At 47.0% G+C, this 15,403-nt stretch overlaps 1 long non-coding RNA gene across 2 annotated transcripts; it reads left to right on the top strand.

Moving 5' to 3' along the window:
- The first annotated feature begins 4,840 nt into the window (after window positions 1-4,840).
- LOC105695465 lies at window positions 4,841-7,878 on the top strand. 2 transcript variants are annotated; one of them, XR_001103627.1, is made up of 4 exons: window positions 4,841-5,402; window positions 5,490-5,840; window positions 5,979-6,526; window positions 7,537-7,878. It is a non-coding gene; the product is annotated as an uncharacterized LOC105695465 (long non-coding RNA). The 2 variants fall into 2 exon arrangements; XR_002762409.1 differs by having other exon boundaries at window positions 4,841-5,840.
- The last annotated feature ends 7,525 nt before the right edge of the window (window positions 7,879-15,403 follow it).

The raw sequence follows: 15,403 nt of genomic DNA, 5'->3' as shown, positions 1-15,403 counted from the left end.
CGCTGGGAACTTCCTCGGCCGCAATTGCAGTTTGCATAATATATAACGCTACATGGTCGCTTAAATATTTAACGCCTATGAAATTCCGGCGAACCGGGGAAAAATGTCCTGAAAAGCACATCTTCAGCCTGGTGACTCGATAGAAAACGTGGGGACACGAAAACCCTCGTCCTTCTCTTAAACCCTCGATGTAAACTGTAAGTGATACCCGACCGCACCTAAAAATATTGGTCTCCTAACCTCTATTAGGAAACTAACACACGACTTCCAGGGGAAAAGCGTTTACAAGGTATTCATAAATTCACAATATGCGCTAATACATGCGGTGTAATTGCAAACGATCGAAGTTTCCGTTCAACTTAATAAATCTAGGGTTTAAGAGAACGATGAGGTTTTTCGTGACCCCGCGACTGAAGATGTACCTTTAAGGTGATTTTTTTTTTCCCCGGTTAACCGGAATTTCATAAGCGTTATATGTGCCCATAATTATGAAAGTGGTCTAAGTCATATATTTTTTGTTTCGAAATTACATTGAATTAATTTCGTTTGAAATAATATGGCGTGAAATAACCGATAAACTCATTTTTTTTTAAATTTGACTTAGACCACTTTCATAATAATGGGCACATATATTTTAGACAGAGCGCATGTAGCGGTATGTATTGTTGCTTTCAATCGGTTTTGTATATGTATTGTATAGTTTTAGTGGTTGGAAAACCATCCGCCGGAAACCATCTCTGAGTCGAGGTTTTATGTCGATATTTCTATACATGTCCGAAGTCATCGGCCGTGCCCATCTCTAGTTAGCCAACTTCCGGGCGCAGCTTGACGGAAGCCCGACAACTACTCGGAGGAAAACAAGATGGCGTCGGGGAGAATTCCCGCGCGCACACCGGGTATGCAAATCCGGGACGCACCTGAACGCACGCACTTAGGCGCGTCCGCAGGTGCATACGAGCGTGGTAGGCCCATGGGGAACAGCATAACCCGGCATCGCGTCTATCCGACTAACTGTTTAGCCAGTTCGCTTCGCTTCATAAACCAAGAGGGGGCGCTGTCCACATGCAGCTCGTTTGGAAGATGCCTTCCTATCTTCGCGCGCACTTGTATGCACGACAATCGGTGCTTGCCTCTCTCTCTCGCCCTCACGGGCCGCGCTTCGCGCCCGAGGAAGACGGATGCGCGCACCTAACCTCCACCGTTCCGAGGATCGGACATAAACGGGCCGAGGTGCAGTGCCCTAATTGTCGCCTTCCTTTTCGAAATGGCGCGGCATACCGAGCACGCGGCTTACTTCGGACCGTATCGCGTGCGGGATTTGGCCCGACGTCGAGCGCTTACAGCTGACTTTGTAGCGTGGGGTTACCGACATTGCAGATTCTCGATACTCTTGAAAAGTAGCCTGATATTTGAGGATTTCTCTATCGAGAGAATTCAGGAGAAAAGTGTCTTCACCGTGGAAAATGATTATTTAATTGTGGCGCGGCTAACTTCGGTCTGTATCGCGTGCGGGATTTGGCCCGACGTGGAGCGCTTCCAGCTGACTTTGTGGCGTGGGGTTACCGACATTGCAGATTTTCGATACTCTTGAAAAGTAGCCTGATATTTGAGGATTGCTCTATCGAGAGAATTCAACTACGGGTCGTATTGCGACGTGAAAAAAAAATTAACATTTTCGAGGCCCCTCGAAACGGTCCCGGGGATGGCTAAGACGCCGGTAAACTCACGTGGTAAAAAGTCATCTTCGTCGGCTCTCTTAATGAGGACCCGGAATTGCACCGGCGAAACGAGTACGAGAGACTTTCGATTATACGGCAACTTTATGTAATTAGACCGGCGCCTCGGGATATACGTTGACTCGTCAGAGGTTTAATTTTAGCCCGCGAGTCTCCACCCTCTTTGTGATTCACAACTTTGAAGTCATTAAACGCCCCTGGTGCGCCGCGGATCCTCGAGTCCGGGATTAACCGTGATTTACCAATTTCGCGAATTTAGTAAGACCGTTTCGAGGGTGCCGAGGACAATTTTAAACGGGCCCGGTTGAAAAACACCGACCCAGGGCGAGTAGCATAAACGAGAAGCATCGAACCCTTAAAACCCCGCGCCGATTCAAAATGGCGGACCAAATTATGCCTTACCGAATTTTGCTGGGTTTCGTTTCTCCTCGTTTCCCGACTCAACCCCGTGGCGTGCTTCTCTAAGACTTACTCCGGGGATTCAAACATTCCCTTTCATTACCGCAATTAAAAAATAGTCACGCGGGGTCATAAAGCTAAGCGAGTTACCGTGAGTACAGTGTTTACGTCGCACATACGTGAAAACACGCGCTCGCCGGCGGTGTAATCCACCTGAGGTTACAATTACAATTTCTCGCACTCGCAAATCATCGCTCTTGCCCGCGCAGGATTTTCCTTACGTGAAATAAAAGTTAACGGGAGTAATAAAACGTTTCCCGGTTATATTTTCATGTGCCATAAACTGCCGAGCTAAAGACCCGACAAAGCTAAGCTGTTAATCCCATATGGGACAGGAGAATTATTCTATTACAGTCGGCCACACTACCGTATTTCATCCTCGTTACCCGCTAAACATCGTAATCATCGTAATGATCAGAATTATCGCAAATGCCCGAGGCCTCTGTAGCCGTTTGCGAGTCTCGTTGCGCGAGTAGCCGCACTCGCGCTTCTAAAATCATTCATAAATCCGTCGCAATTAATTCTAATTTAATTCCTCTTCCTCGATCGTCCTAAATATAGCGACGAATCTCCCTGGATAAATCGACTTCCTGGAGTAGTAAACAAATCCCAGGATAAATTCCTCCGGCTCAGGGAAATTTCTTGCATACTCGACACCAGATGCGTCATCTGCAACATTTATTGCTCGATCAATCAAAATGACCTCGAGGTAAGTAGAGAAAATATTAATATCTCTAATTAGTCGTCTTATCGAGGATTTCTGTCTTCTTCCACCGCCTCGCGTAGTTTATATCGATTCTCATTGATAACGTTAATCACTTCCCTTGGATATTCCCTGAAACGAAAAGTTACTTTAGTTTTTGAGGTTAGGGAGGAACGCGCCGATTTTTCTCCAGTTCGGATTCGATCGGTCGATTACTTCGAGATCGACTTCTCGGCTGAGGAATGCGCGGCGCAATTCCGCGCGCGGCCGGGAACGGTGTCGTCGGTAAGTCAGGAGGCGGAGAAGACGATATACGGCAACCGCAGAGACCGATATTGAAATGGAATCACGCCCTCGCCGGATCGGAAGGTGCGTTTCCATCGCGGCGAATCCCACACGCGGGACGTGCCGCAGGTTCCTCCGCGTATTTACTGCCGTACGTTCCGAGCCAATCGATGCCCCTCTTCCTTTGTCTTCCCACGTCTTCTCGCTCGCGGCGCGTCGGTCGGGCAGGTATCTGCTCTACCGACCACCGGCGCGCTCGCACATAACCTCACTCCGCACCCTGACGCATAACTCGCGGAAATGAGAGAAAAGTTTATTAAAGGATATTAAAAAAGGGAACGGTTCTGCGTAGACGAGTATAATACACCCTATGCTTACCAGAATTAGGAACTCCATATTCACCGCGATCCATGGATCAATGTATCCGAAATACGATATACAGGTTAGGGTACCTTTTTAATCCAGACTTGTGGATTTGTTTTACGCGAATAAAAAGTCTGTCTAGGAAAGAGAAAATATCGGAAATAAAAGCTGGAATATATGTAAGTTATAGAAGTACATATTTATTTCGGGTGGCTTGACGAGGAAGATTAATGATGGATTGTTGCAATGTCGCGCCGTTGGTTAGCGTTTGAAAATGTTAATTTTGCATGTTATGTGCAGGAACTCGGGATCGGGGCCCAAGACGCTTCGGCGCATCCAAGATGGCGGACCTGGGAACTCTGGGCGATTGCATTCGCGTAACTCGAATCGGTACGTACAGCCGTTGGCATCGGCACAACCGGCCCGCAGATATACGCTCGGACATGCATTTACTTGCGGTAGCGGCGCGGCCGCAGCAAATCTTCGTTCAATTTGCGATGTTACAGATGAAGATCTTAGGTTATGCCGTCTCGCGCAGGCGCGCCGCGCGCTCCTTGCCGGCCGCGGCGAGAAGCTCACGTAGCCGTTTACACGGCGCATAGTGCGCACCGTTCCCTTTATTCCCGCCATTGCCGAGAATAATGGGATACCTAGGGGAAAAATCCGAAATGGTTTTTCGGGATCGTTTGAGGTAAATCGACCCTCGACGCGGACAATGACGCATACATGAGACGTGAGTATATACCTCATCTACCGGACACGTGGCCGCGTATCGTGGAAAAAATGGCGAACATCGTGCACAATTAACACCGAGGGCGCGCGATAAGCGCGTTATGCAACCCCTGCAGCGTAATCGCGCACTTTTTCGTAATCGCTAATGGATTCTGCAATTCCAGGAAAGAGTTCCGGCGAAAAATCGCACTTATCGCGGCGAGGCGAAGGGTCGCGGACTCCTAACCTCTTCGGCGTGATACATGGAGAGTGCACCAAGTGTCTCCACGTTTTATGCAACAATGGTGCTCGTGCTTCTCGGGTGGCACTGCACTTGTCGATAAGGATTCTTTCCCCGGGAACTTGGAAACCGATTGTCCCGAACGACTGCGTCGAAGATCACGTCATAGGACTTATCTCCCCTGTACAATTAAAATGGCGCCGTGAGGTGGACTGAATTAATTTGAGATAATTATTTAAAAATTCTTCTTTTCTTTTTTAGGATAATGTAATCGTCAAGAAGTGGAGGGAATTAACTACAGATATTTTAAAATGGTATTTCCTTTTATTAGGATATATGCACCCTGGTGATTCAAACATCTGATGTAGGTGGATGTGGATATGGCGGTCGGCGAGGATCGAGAAACTGCGATGTCGGTAATTTCCGTCTACTGGGAGTCACCTGGCCCTGAAATTCTTCCGGGGAAGGCTTGGCGAAGCTGTGAATGGACCTTAAAGGAAGACGCGCTCGAGTGGAATTTGAGAAAACGATACTACACGATCCGTGGAAGTGGTTACTGGGGCGAGAGATTGGGGCTGAGAAAAACCCGCGGGCTGGAGGAACGGAGAAGAAGCGATGCCCGTCCACGGGAGCAACGGAGAGGCAGAGAACCGGTGAGATAGAGAATTTAGACGCGAGGAGGACGGACGGAGAGAAAATCCACCCGGTGAGAGCAGGAGAGAAGGACAAAAAAAGAGAAAGAGGTACACATAGTCGTGAGTATACAGGTGTAGGTATGTATAGAAAAAGAGGTAATCAATGAGCTGGAGAATTTAGACGCGAGAACGGGGAAAGAGATGGAGCGATGCGGCGATGATGGGTGTAGAACGGAAAGAGAGGAACGGAGAAGAGACGGTAATCGCAGGTATGACTGATAAGCGACGCGTGACGGTATTAACGTGTTTTTTGCGACCTCTCACTTCCGGTTGTCATTCAACACTCCACTTTACAGGTGAAGATGGATCGGCCTGTACCGCACGTCCCGGATAAGCCATTTTATAAATCCGCCGTAAGGCCGATTTTTATGGAACCCGCCAACCCCGCACGCGATCTTCGGGGTCGATCCTTATCCACGGTCTGCACGTTTTGAGAAATTTCGGGATTTGGTGAGAATTTATTTCAGACTCCTCGAGACACGTCGGCCCTGGTTTATACCACCTGGAGTGCCCGGATTTATGGTAAAATAATAATTCACCCCGAAAGTCTGGCGTATTTCGGGTTTATCGGCGCTCCGACGAAAGCAACGGGGATGGCATGATGATGAAATTGGTCTACGCTCTCCCCGTACGAAGGAGTACAACAGGTGGGTGAAACCAAGAACCTAGAACCTGCAGAAGCCACGTAATAGTAAAGGAAACAATATCCACCGAAGTTCTATCGCCCTCCCTGCGTAACGCCATCGTTTGATGTCGCTTAATCTCATCGGGAAAAAAATTCCTAGATCATTATTACACCTTGGAAAAAATGTGGAATAATTTCTCCAAGAATCGCCAGGAAGCTGAGGAGAACTCTGCCCTGTGAGGAATTAATTTCTGAGGCCTATCTACGGAGGACGATTTTTGGGATGTTGATTATCTCTCGACTCTTCGGAGACGTTTGGGTTACTTCGACGCCAGAGAAGTTCTGGAAGAAGCGCACACGGGAACGACATCCTGGACCTCTTGGGAAATGACATACGTCTTTAGAAGAGAGAATCTTCTCTCGGTTATCGAGACAATCGGGTTCTGGCATTTGCGTGCGCCGGGAGAATATCCTATGAGGATGGGAACCCGTCCTGCTGGGTTTCAGCGCTCTGTTGCGTTTTCGTGTACATACCCTGGTCGAGGGTCTACCGTGAGACTCTCGTTACTTCTGTACAGATTCTTGATAAGTGTTTTATATTTTTTAGTGAGGCAACATTTGTTAAACCCTGCCGTGAAATCGAACTACGCTCTGCGGCCCTGGCTGGTGTCACGGAGGATCCGAGTAGTACTCGCAGGATACTCACGTGTAAGTTAGCGTTTACCAGGCTGGAAAGGGCAAGGAAAGGATGTAGGCAGAAATGAGAACGTGTATGTCACGGGCAGTCACGAGCCAGACACGCCACCATTTTTCTTGGGCCCCTTTAAGTCACGTTAAGTCACGGAGTGCGTACACTCCTGTACCTCTTCGCCGGACACACACGTCGTATGGCGCATCTCGGGTGTTACGTTACCCACGCCTCGAGTTCGGATTCCCGAGGGTGCGAATGGACATAAAGCGATACTTTTATCCCCATAGATGCGAATCTCCCCTCGTCCGCCGCAACAGGTCGACTAAAGGCAAGAAAAGCGTGGCCAAATTCCGTAAAATCGCAATCCCAAAATCGGCTCTTTAGAATGCTCAGGATTTACCAGAATTTTTCCAAGAATGTCCAGGATGTTCCTTTTAATTTAAAAAAAAATGTAAAATCAAATTCCTGGACTCCAAGTTTGGCAAGAATTATGGAGGATATCCGGGATCTTGTTTTTTAATGTTAGAAACGTCAAGGCGCTTTTTAGAGATCGTAGGATTTCTAAGGAAGATCATAGACATTTATTACTGGACGTGGGGGAATTGTTCGTTTTTAATTACATTTAGTGAAGTGTCAAGGGTAGATTTTAGGGGCACATAATTTACGAGAGGGAGAAAAAGGAACGCAGAGGATACGGGAGAATCTCGACGTCATCGCGAGCAGAGGGTGAACCTCGGGCGACCTCCTACAGGCGGATGTAGGTGAATCTCGGGGTTGGAGGATAAGGGTGGAGGGTCGAGGGTGAAATAATGGCCCGAAAGTCGCGCGGATGCCCCGCTTGTATAGTCTCCTCTTGTACGAATTTTCCTTTCGCTCTGGAGACCCCCAGTCTCTATCAACCCGCTCGAAAATTCCAAAAAAAATTGCGACAAATCTCGAAAAATCCTTTCCTTGTCCTTGTTGCTAAATTCTAACTCCTCGTACGAATTTTATTGACGTTAATGACTGAAAGTATTCAAACTTGTAGGTCTTGGACGATTAATCTGGTCGATTAAATCGGTCCATCTATCAACCATCGACCACGTGGCTGCTTATCTGGTTATCTTCGAGAAAGATGCCGCTGAGGGGTGACCGTCGAACGGAGGTGGAATATCTCCAGCCGATTGCAGAGGATGAGTCCAACCGAGCACATTCCACGTTCCCATGTGGAGGTCGACCCCGGCGAACGATCGGCAGAGGGTCATCGGATCAACGATTGTGCTTGCCGTAATTATTAATCACAGTCGGATCCGGTCCAACCATGTGAAAGGCCTGATCTCCGATGTAAGGTTGGATGCCACGGCCGAGCGTTGTTCGCCGGGTCCCGTGTGATAACTCGAATCATACGATGCACCTTCGATATCTTCCGAAATTCAAAATGGCGGAGGGCCCGAATTCCTCTAATTTCATCCAGGGTTCTCAACTGATCCACCCGTTTTATCGCCGGCAAGGACGAATGACTCCTGTCGCGAGATGCAGAGAAGAGAAAGATTGCTGGACCTTGAAGAGGAGAAGAGACGGACGCTTCTTCGAGATACGAGGCTGTCCTCTGCAGCCTTTGTTGGCCACCGGCCTTTGTCGTTGACCAGACTCGGCCATGCTTACCCAATCGAAAATCCCGTTCTCCAAACGTGACTCCTTGAAAGTTTTCATTATTGATTCGACCCGTGGCACCAAAATCAAATTAAAAGAGACTTAGAAGTTATAGGAAATGCCGAAAATTATGATTAGGTATTTTAGAGAGCTTTGGAATTTTTTTAATGTCCGAAAGTATTTGAAAGAGCTCAGAGAAAATTACGCATCGAGCAGAAGGAAATCAAAATGGCGGACGCTCCGGGAGCGGCTTTGGACTCGGGGCAACACTGATTTTAATTGATCCGCGGGCGTAATTGCGAAATGATTATTTATCCGTGCGTGCTCTCGGTTAAATACGAAAGTGTCCGAGATCCTGAAGCGTGCACAAGGTCCGGACCCCACGCTGGCCTGGCATCACGATTTTTTACTTCCTCCCTGGAATAGCTACGTTGTGCCTGCACTCGGTAATGACGGATTCGAACGAGCGCCGCGGCTCTCCTCTTACTCTCGAACCCTAACATTTTTACCCCCGCCATTTCTCTCGACAAATTAAAACAAATCGAGCAGCCAGTTTGAAGGAACCTCCGTACGCGTCCATCCGTTATTGCGTATTTCCATTAAACCCTTGGATTTGTCAACCGCGAAGACTCAGGTTTGTAGAAACGTTTATACATTTTTTTAAATACTTAATTTTCTTCAGTGTTTATTTAAATTTCAATGTCCTGGAGTATGGGACGGGGCGATGAAGAAAACCTCTATAAAAATCCTCCAGGAGGAGCCGAAACCGTCGCGAGGGGGCATTGCATTTTCCAAGATCCACGGAAAACGGAGGCCGCTTTCCCGGGTTCTGCAAAATATTTGACGGATCGCGAAAAGAAGTTTCCCGGGATCCACTTATATAGGCGGGGAGCGAGGCTTCGCTTATCAAATTCCAATTTTACGATGCCCCGGTACAGGGCGAGGAGGGCCTTCGATTCTCGAGACGCGGCCCCGGCGAGCCGAAGCAACAGGTGCTCGAGCCGCAGTCGCGATGTGAAACTGTCTTATAAAAGCTCACGTAAAACGTTAACCCTCCACCGGGGCAAATATTCGAAGGGCACACACAAGCCCTCCTGAATATATCCGCCCACCGTCCGGGGAAACTTCGCGTCGATCGTCCAAGAAATCCTTCCGCTTCACCTCCACGATTTTATCTATCCTAGAAACGCTTTAAAAAACTACCTCAATACCCACGAAACATAAAATATTGATTAACAACGAATGACAGTTAAGAATTAGTATTTAAATAAAAATTAGTTCAAGGGTGACATAATGAAATAATACCAAGTTAAGAATTAGAATTAAAAAAAAAATCATTTATTCGAGGAAGAATTAATGATATAAGTTAGAATAGGCTAAGAGATATTTCTAAGACTTGGATCGTTAGTTAGAAAATTGCGATACTTCCTGTAAATCTATATAGAGTGTTCTGCATTTTGCATCAGAGGCCGGTATATGTGTGTTTATATGTGTATGTACCCTATCGCCAACTATTTGCGTTTACTTGTAGATGTAAATGTTGCAAGGGCCTTTGGAATCTCTTTGCACCGGAATACTGGAACCGCCTCTGGCGTCCCCCGAGAGCTCCGAAGTCCCGCGCGAAGTTCTGCGACTTCTTTTGTATTTATTTACACGTAGGAGCGAAGGAAATTGTTGACCCGGCTGCGTTTTCCCCGCCGCGGAATACTGTAGTTACCGGGTCTTGCAACAGTTTACCCGGGCGGCGATACGAATTATTATCGGCGCAACATCTTCCAGAATTGTTGCAAGAAAAGAAGTCGCCGATCCCTCCTCGGAGTATCGATATTCGCCTAACCGGCCGAGCGTTACTCCACACACGGGGAACAACTGTTAAATTGCACATTCCTCCCGGCAATTTGCATACGCTTAGGTCTATACTAAATGTTTACCTTCTAGCGGCGCATTAGGCCGAGGGAAATTGTTTAAAATGGCGACCGCCGACCTGCCTATTTCCCACTTTTTCTCCCCCCTCGGCCTTGTTTTCGCCTCGATATTATCATCATTTATTTGCTCACCTTGCAAAAGAAACTTTAACTTGGAAAAATCACGCTATCGATATATCAACTAATGGTTATCCCCTGTACCTGGGAAAAAATCTCATTGAACCAAAGCAATATTTTTTTAATTCCAAGAATAATTATTTCCTGGGATGAACTCGAATAAATTACAGGCAACATTCGGAATGATGGCAATTTATTTATTGGCAGTATTCTTGGAATTGACGAAATATTTCTTTGGGTCTATTCCTCTACGTATATCCTGGGTTGTTACGTAAATACCTCCTTTATGTTTATTTTAAGATGTGAACTAGCCGATTCAGTTTTGATAGGTTCCTTGCATTTGTTTATGAATATGGGTTGTAGCGCATTTTCACGGAAGTCCGTGTCAGGTCGTAGGAAGTAGGTGTTAAAAATTGACCGTTCCTCGCCGGTGAGCAGGACTTATCGAGGCGCGTCCTGGGGAGACAGCCGCCTGGGGCGCGTTGCACAAGGGGCGGTCTTCTCTTAGTTACTATCACTTATCACTCCCGGAGAATGGGGGCGCATTTCTCGCTCCACCCCCGGGGCATCGCGGCCGTTCATCCTCGCCTGGCGCTGCGATCGTTGCGAGAATTCGAGCTTTCCGAGCCGGCGACTCGAATTCCCCCGCTCTCGGTTCGGATACCTTTATCTAGATCTTCATCACTCTCTACTGATAACGATTTTTTCCTACGAGCTTAATAGCTCTTGCATACCTTTACAGCAAATAGAAGATTAAATTCGTTCCGTCACTAAGAACGTGTCTCGGGATTTTTAAGCGGGAGGTTCATCACTTACGCAACATATTCACGCGAAATACAAAAATTAGGAAAAAGGATGCTTTAAAAGGAATTAGGAAAATCTGCGCTTTTGGCCCACTTTCGCAAGTTTTCTGCCGAGTTTGATTGAGGTTGCGAGATGTCGGGGTTCCATCGCTAGGTAAAAAATTCACGCGTGAGACAAAAATTTGATTAAAAAATGCTCCTAGGGTGAGTAAAAAATTCCACGCTTTCGGCCAACTTTTCAACTTTCTTGCCGGGTTTGATCGAGCTTGCGAGATGTCGCGGTTCCATCGCTAGGCAAGAATTCATGCGTGAGACAAAAGTTAGATTTAAAAAATGTTCCTAGCGAGGGTAGAAAAATCCACGCTTTCGGCTCACTTTCGCAAGTTTTCTGTCAAGTTTGATCGAGCTTGCGAGATGTCGGGGTTCCATCGCTAGGGAAAAATTCACGCGTGAGACAAAAATTAGATTAAAAAATGCTCTTAGCCAGGATAGAAAAATCCACGCTTTCGGCCCACTTTCGCAACTTTCCTGCCGAGTTTGATCGAGCTTGCGAGATGTCGGGGTTCCATCGCTAGGTAAAAAATTCACGCGTGAGACAAAAATTTGATTAAAAAATGCTCCTAGGGTGAGTAAAAAAAATCCACGCTTTCGGCCAACTTTTCAACTTTCTTGCCGGGTTTGATCGAGCTTGCGAGATGTCGGGGTTCCATCGCTAGGAACGTGTCTCGGGTCTTTTAAGCGGCGGGCTCGCCACTCACGCGGCGCAGCGGAGCGCGAAATCGACGCTCACATATGAACCGCCAAGGTACTCCTCTCTCGCTCCCTCTGTTCTTCCCTCCTCTCCTCTTCTTTCGGTCCGGCGGACCCGAGTCTTCTTACCGGCCGCGCCTTTCCTTTTCCTCTTCCTTTCCGCCCTCCGCCTTCTCCTTCGCCGCGCGATCCTACGTACACGCCGTACGTACGCGATGTGTATATACCTGCATGAAATACGTACGTACGCGCATGACTTCGTAGTGTATGGAGCATCCTGCTCCGCCGTGCTCTCGATATCGCGCGATTCCACGTGCGATCGCATTACGCCGGCAAATAGCCCCCGAGAAAGTCAGATTCGTCTTCCCTGGGCGAGAGTTATTACCCGAGAATTTTTGTAACAATGCTTTCCTGACAGGTATTCCACACATTCGTTTTTCTTTCCCATTTCTCCAAACAGGGCGTTATCAAACTTGACTGACAACAAATTTGCGAGCGATTTGCATCGGTAAATACCCATGTTCATCTTCTCCGCGGGATAATTTTTTAACGATACTTTTTTCATATTCTTTTTTCAATCTCTTGGGAGTTTTCTTACCTGGGCATTTTTTTCGATTTTTATGAACGACGCTTTTCTCACATCCCAGGTCTTCTGAGCGATAAGACCCGGTAATGTCTCATTGATAAAAATTTTATTAAGATTTATTGTACAGGTATGTGCAGAGGAATACCGAATACGAGAGGACGGCTAAGAGCGGGACTTCCTATCGAGGGGTTATTTCTCATGACATATTTTTTAACGATTTTAGGGCCGACCCAGTCAATGGTCCCGTTACGGAGAGGTTACGTAAATCGATGGTAACAAGATCGTCGAACAGGTGCGCCGGGAAAGAAGCGACCGCTCGCCGGCGGGATAGTTGGACAAGCGGCGGACTTCTGCGGCGAGACTTTCATTCACAAGTTTTTCCCCCGGCCGCCGAGCCGGGACGGACGAGCCGAAGAAAGCACCGGTGTTGATCGTTAATCCAGATCTAAATAAGAAGACTGGGCCCGGGCGTGAGCCCGCTGGCAGGGAAAAAGGGCCCGGTCCCGGCGGACAGGGATTCTTTGATCTCGATGACGCTGCAGCAAAACCGCCGCGAAAGAAGAAAGAACAAAAAAAAAAAGAGACGGAAAGGCCGTGAAAATCCGCCACGACGCGACGACCGTGAGATCGGCCAGTCGTTCCCTGACCTCGCAAAATGGCCATCCTCGACGATCGTCCCTTGGACTCCGAAAATTGGCCGGAAAAAGGTCCTCCACCGTTTGAAGGCAAAAAATGGAGAATCCAAACATTGTCAAACTCGTTATATTAAATTTATGCGAAAGGGTCATTCCGTACATACTAAACGTATGGATATTTATCCGACTTTTCTCCAAACTGGGTGCACCGAATCATTCTTCAGTGGCTATGAAAGCCCTAAAAAAGAACCTGATGATTATGCTATTTCATAAAAATTAAAGCGTATGCATTCTTGGTTCTAGTCTGGACTGACTGAAGAGAATTTCTTATGAAAAATTAATTTCATCAGCACCGCGCTGTTTCTTAGAGTGCTGATGCTTCAAATGATTCGCATCCAATTTGGAGGAAAGCTTTATCGATATTTTAACGTTTATGTATACAGGATGACCCTTTATTATCACTGTAAATTCTTATATCGTTACTTCTATTCTTGTTACGTGATACGGTAAGATCGTATTTTCGGAATCCTTCATTTGGTTGCTTATCGATTAAGTTTAGGATTTTATTATCGCTTATTCCGGGCCGATCGATTATGGAAATAATTCAGATTTTCAGGGGGGATTGATAAGCGGTCGATTAATGTCCGTTAACGAGGGTCCATGTGCGTGACGAGGACAATCGATCCTCTTCCTCGTGTGCCTTCCCGATCTCACATGTTTCGGTTGCCGTGCCGTCAAACAATTTATGCGTCGAGTCCTTCTTTTTCTTACAACGTTATCCGACGTGCGGCCATTATGCATAATGACGAGGAAGCCGTCGACCTTCCCCCTCCACGAAATGCGTACGTCCGCGGGCAGGTCGCCATTTACGTAGAAATGTAACGAGATCCCAGTCTCCTTTCTTGATTCGCAAATCAACTGAACGCCCAAAATCCAGAAACCATAAAATCTGCAAAAGTGCAGAAACACAAAACGAAACTACTTAAACTCGCCCCCAACAAAATATCACCGTCCAAGAAATTTGAATTTGAAAAAAAAATTCAATTATAACATTATTAAAATCTTGTACGAAAAGTAACATTTCATGAGCTTCCTTAAGACCATTCTCCCCCGGGTGATATCAGTATATTTTTTTACTCCACCCAAATGTAGGCCTGGAATTGTTTATACGCACCATGGAAGCTATATGGCTATATACTCGAAGTTCGAAAAATGATATTCAAGAGAAAGGGTCTTTTCAGAGTGCAGAGGTCCGCGAAAGGCAAGAAATAAATGAATTAATTGCAGGGCAGCTACCGCGATCGGGCGGAGAGTGGCTGGGGGCATAAAGGGGTGAGGGGGTGGGTCTCGGGGAGTCCGTGTAACCGGGGTGGTCCGAGGGTTGCTGGGAGTCGCTGGGGGTTGCTGGGGGTTGCTCGGGGGTGACCCGGGGGTAAGCCCGATCGCCAGGCACTGCCGCGTTCGTGTCGCTCCCGCCGAAGGGGTGGCTAAGAACGCGCCGCAAGAACGGCGCGGGGGCTGCACGGTCCGGAATGGCGGACAAAGAGGGCTCTAATGTATGCCGAGAGAAAGAGGGAGAGATTATAAAAATCAATACCTCAAATTACCGGGCTGTACTTAATTTTCTTCGAGCAACCGCCTGGTCGGCATCCACTCCGACTCGATCGCCACCCTCCGCTTGCGATGCACGGTGCCCTTATTTAGGCGCTTCTTCCCCCTTCGATATGTATTTTTTGTAATACCTCAATGTGTACGTTTTAATACTTCAAACTATTATATCGCTCGTCCTATCGACGATAAACTAACTACGCATTATACGTTGTGATTTGCACGTAGAAAATCACACGGAAAAAAAAAAGGATGGGGAGGAAAATCACAATTGTGGTAATCGTAACCCCATTGCAACGCAATACACGGGACAATCTTGGGAGAAGGTTGCATTAACCAGCGTAACATAGTAAAAAGAACATAGTAAGAGTTACTTCACGATTTCGTCAATGTAACTACAAGGAACGAGTTGTTCCAACATTGTGCATAGTTGTGAATATCCATTTAAAAATTTACCGTTTTGACACAACGCCATGGATACAGTACCTATTAATATGTATAAAAGGGCTATTTAAAAAATATGGCTCTGGAAAAAATGAGGAAAATAAGGAATATGTGGAAATTTAAGGGTATCCATGTTACAAGAAATTATCGGTATCGGGCACGTAAGTGTAAAATTAAATTTAATTAGACGCGTGCAGTCTTGCCGAATATGGTGGGATTGAAAGGAAGCGTTGACGCAATTACGCGGCTCCATTTATGACATTTAACCCCCTCGAAAGGTTCGTTTAGGAAAAACATGCCGCGGCCCATCTCGCAGCTCGTTACTCGCCGATCGTATGTTCTCTCTCTCCTCCGTGTACGTGCACGCGCACACGTAAATTTTTCAGCAGCCGAC

The sequence above is a fragment of the Orussus abietinus genome, unplaced genomic scaffold (assembly GCF_000612105.2).
Source record: "Orussus abietinus isolate OABI.00-Male unplaced genomic scaffold, Oabi_2.0 scaffold4, whole genome shotgun sequence".
Classification (NCBI taxonomy): domain Eukaryota; kingdom Metazoa; phylum Arthropoda; class Insecta; order Hymenoptera; family Orussidae; genus Orussus; species Orussus abietinus.
Note: the sequence above shows the minus strand (reverse complement) of the source record. Positions and strands in the feature narration are given on the sequence as shown.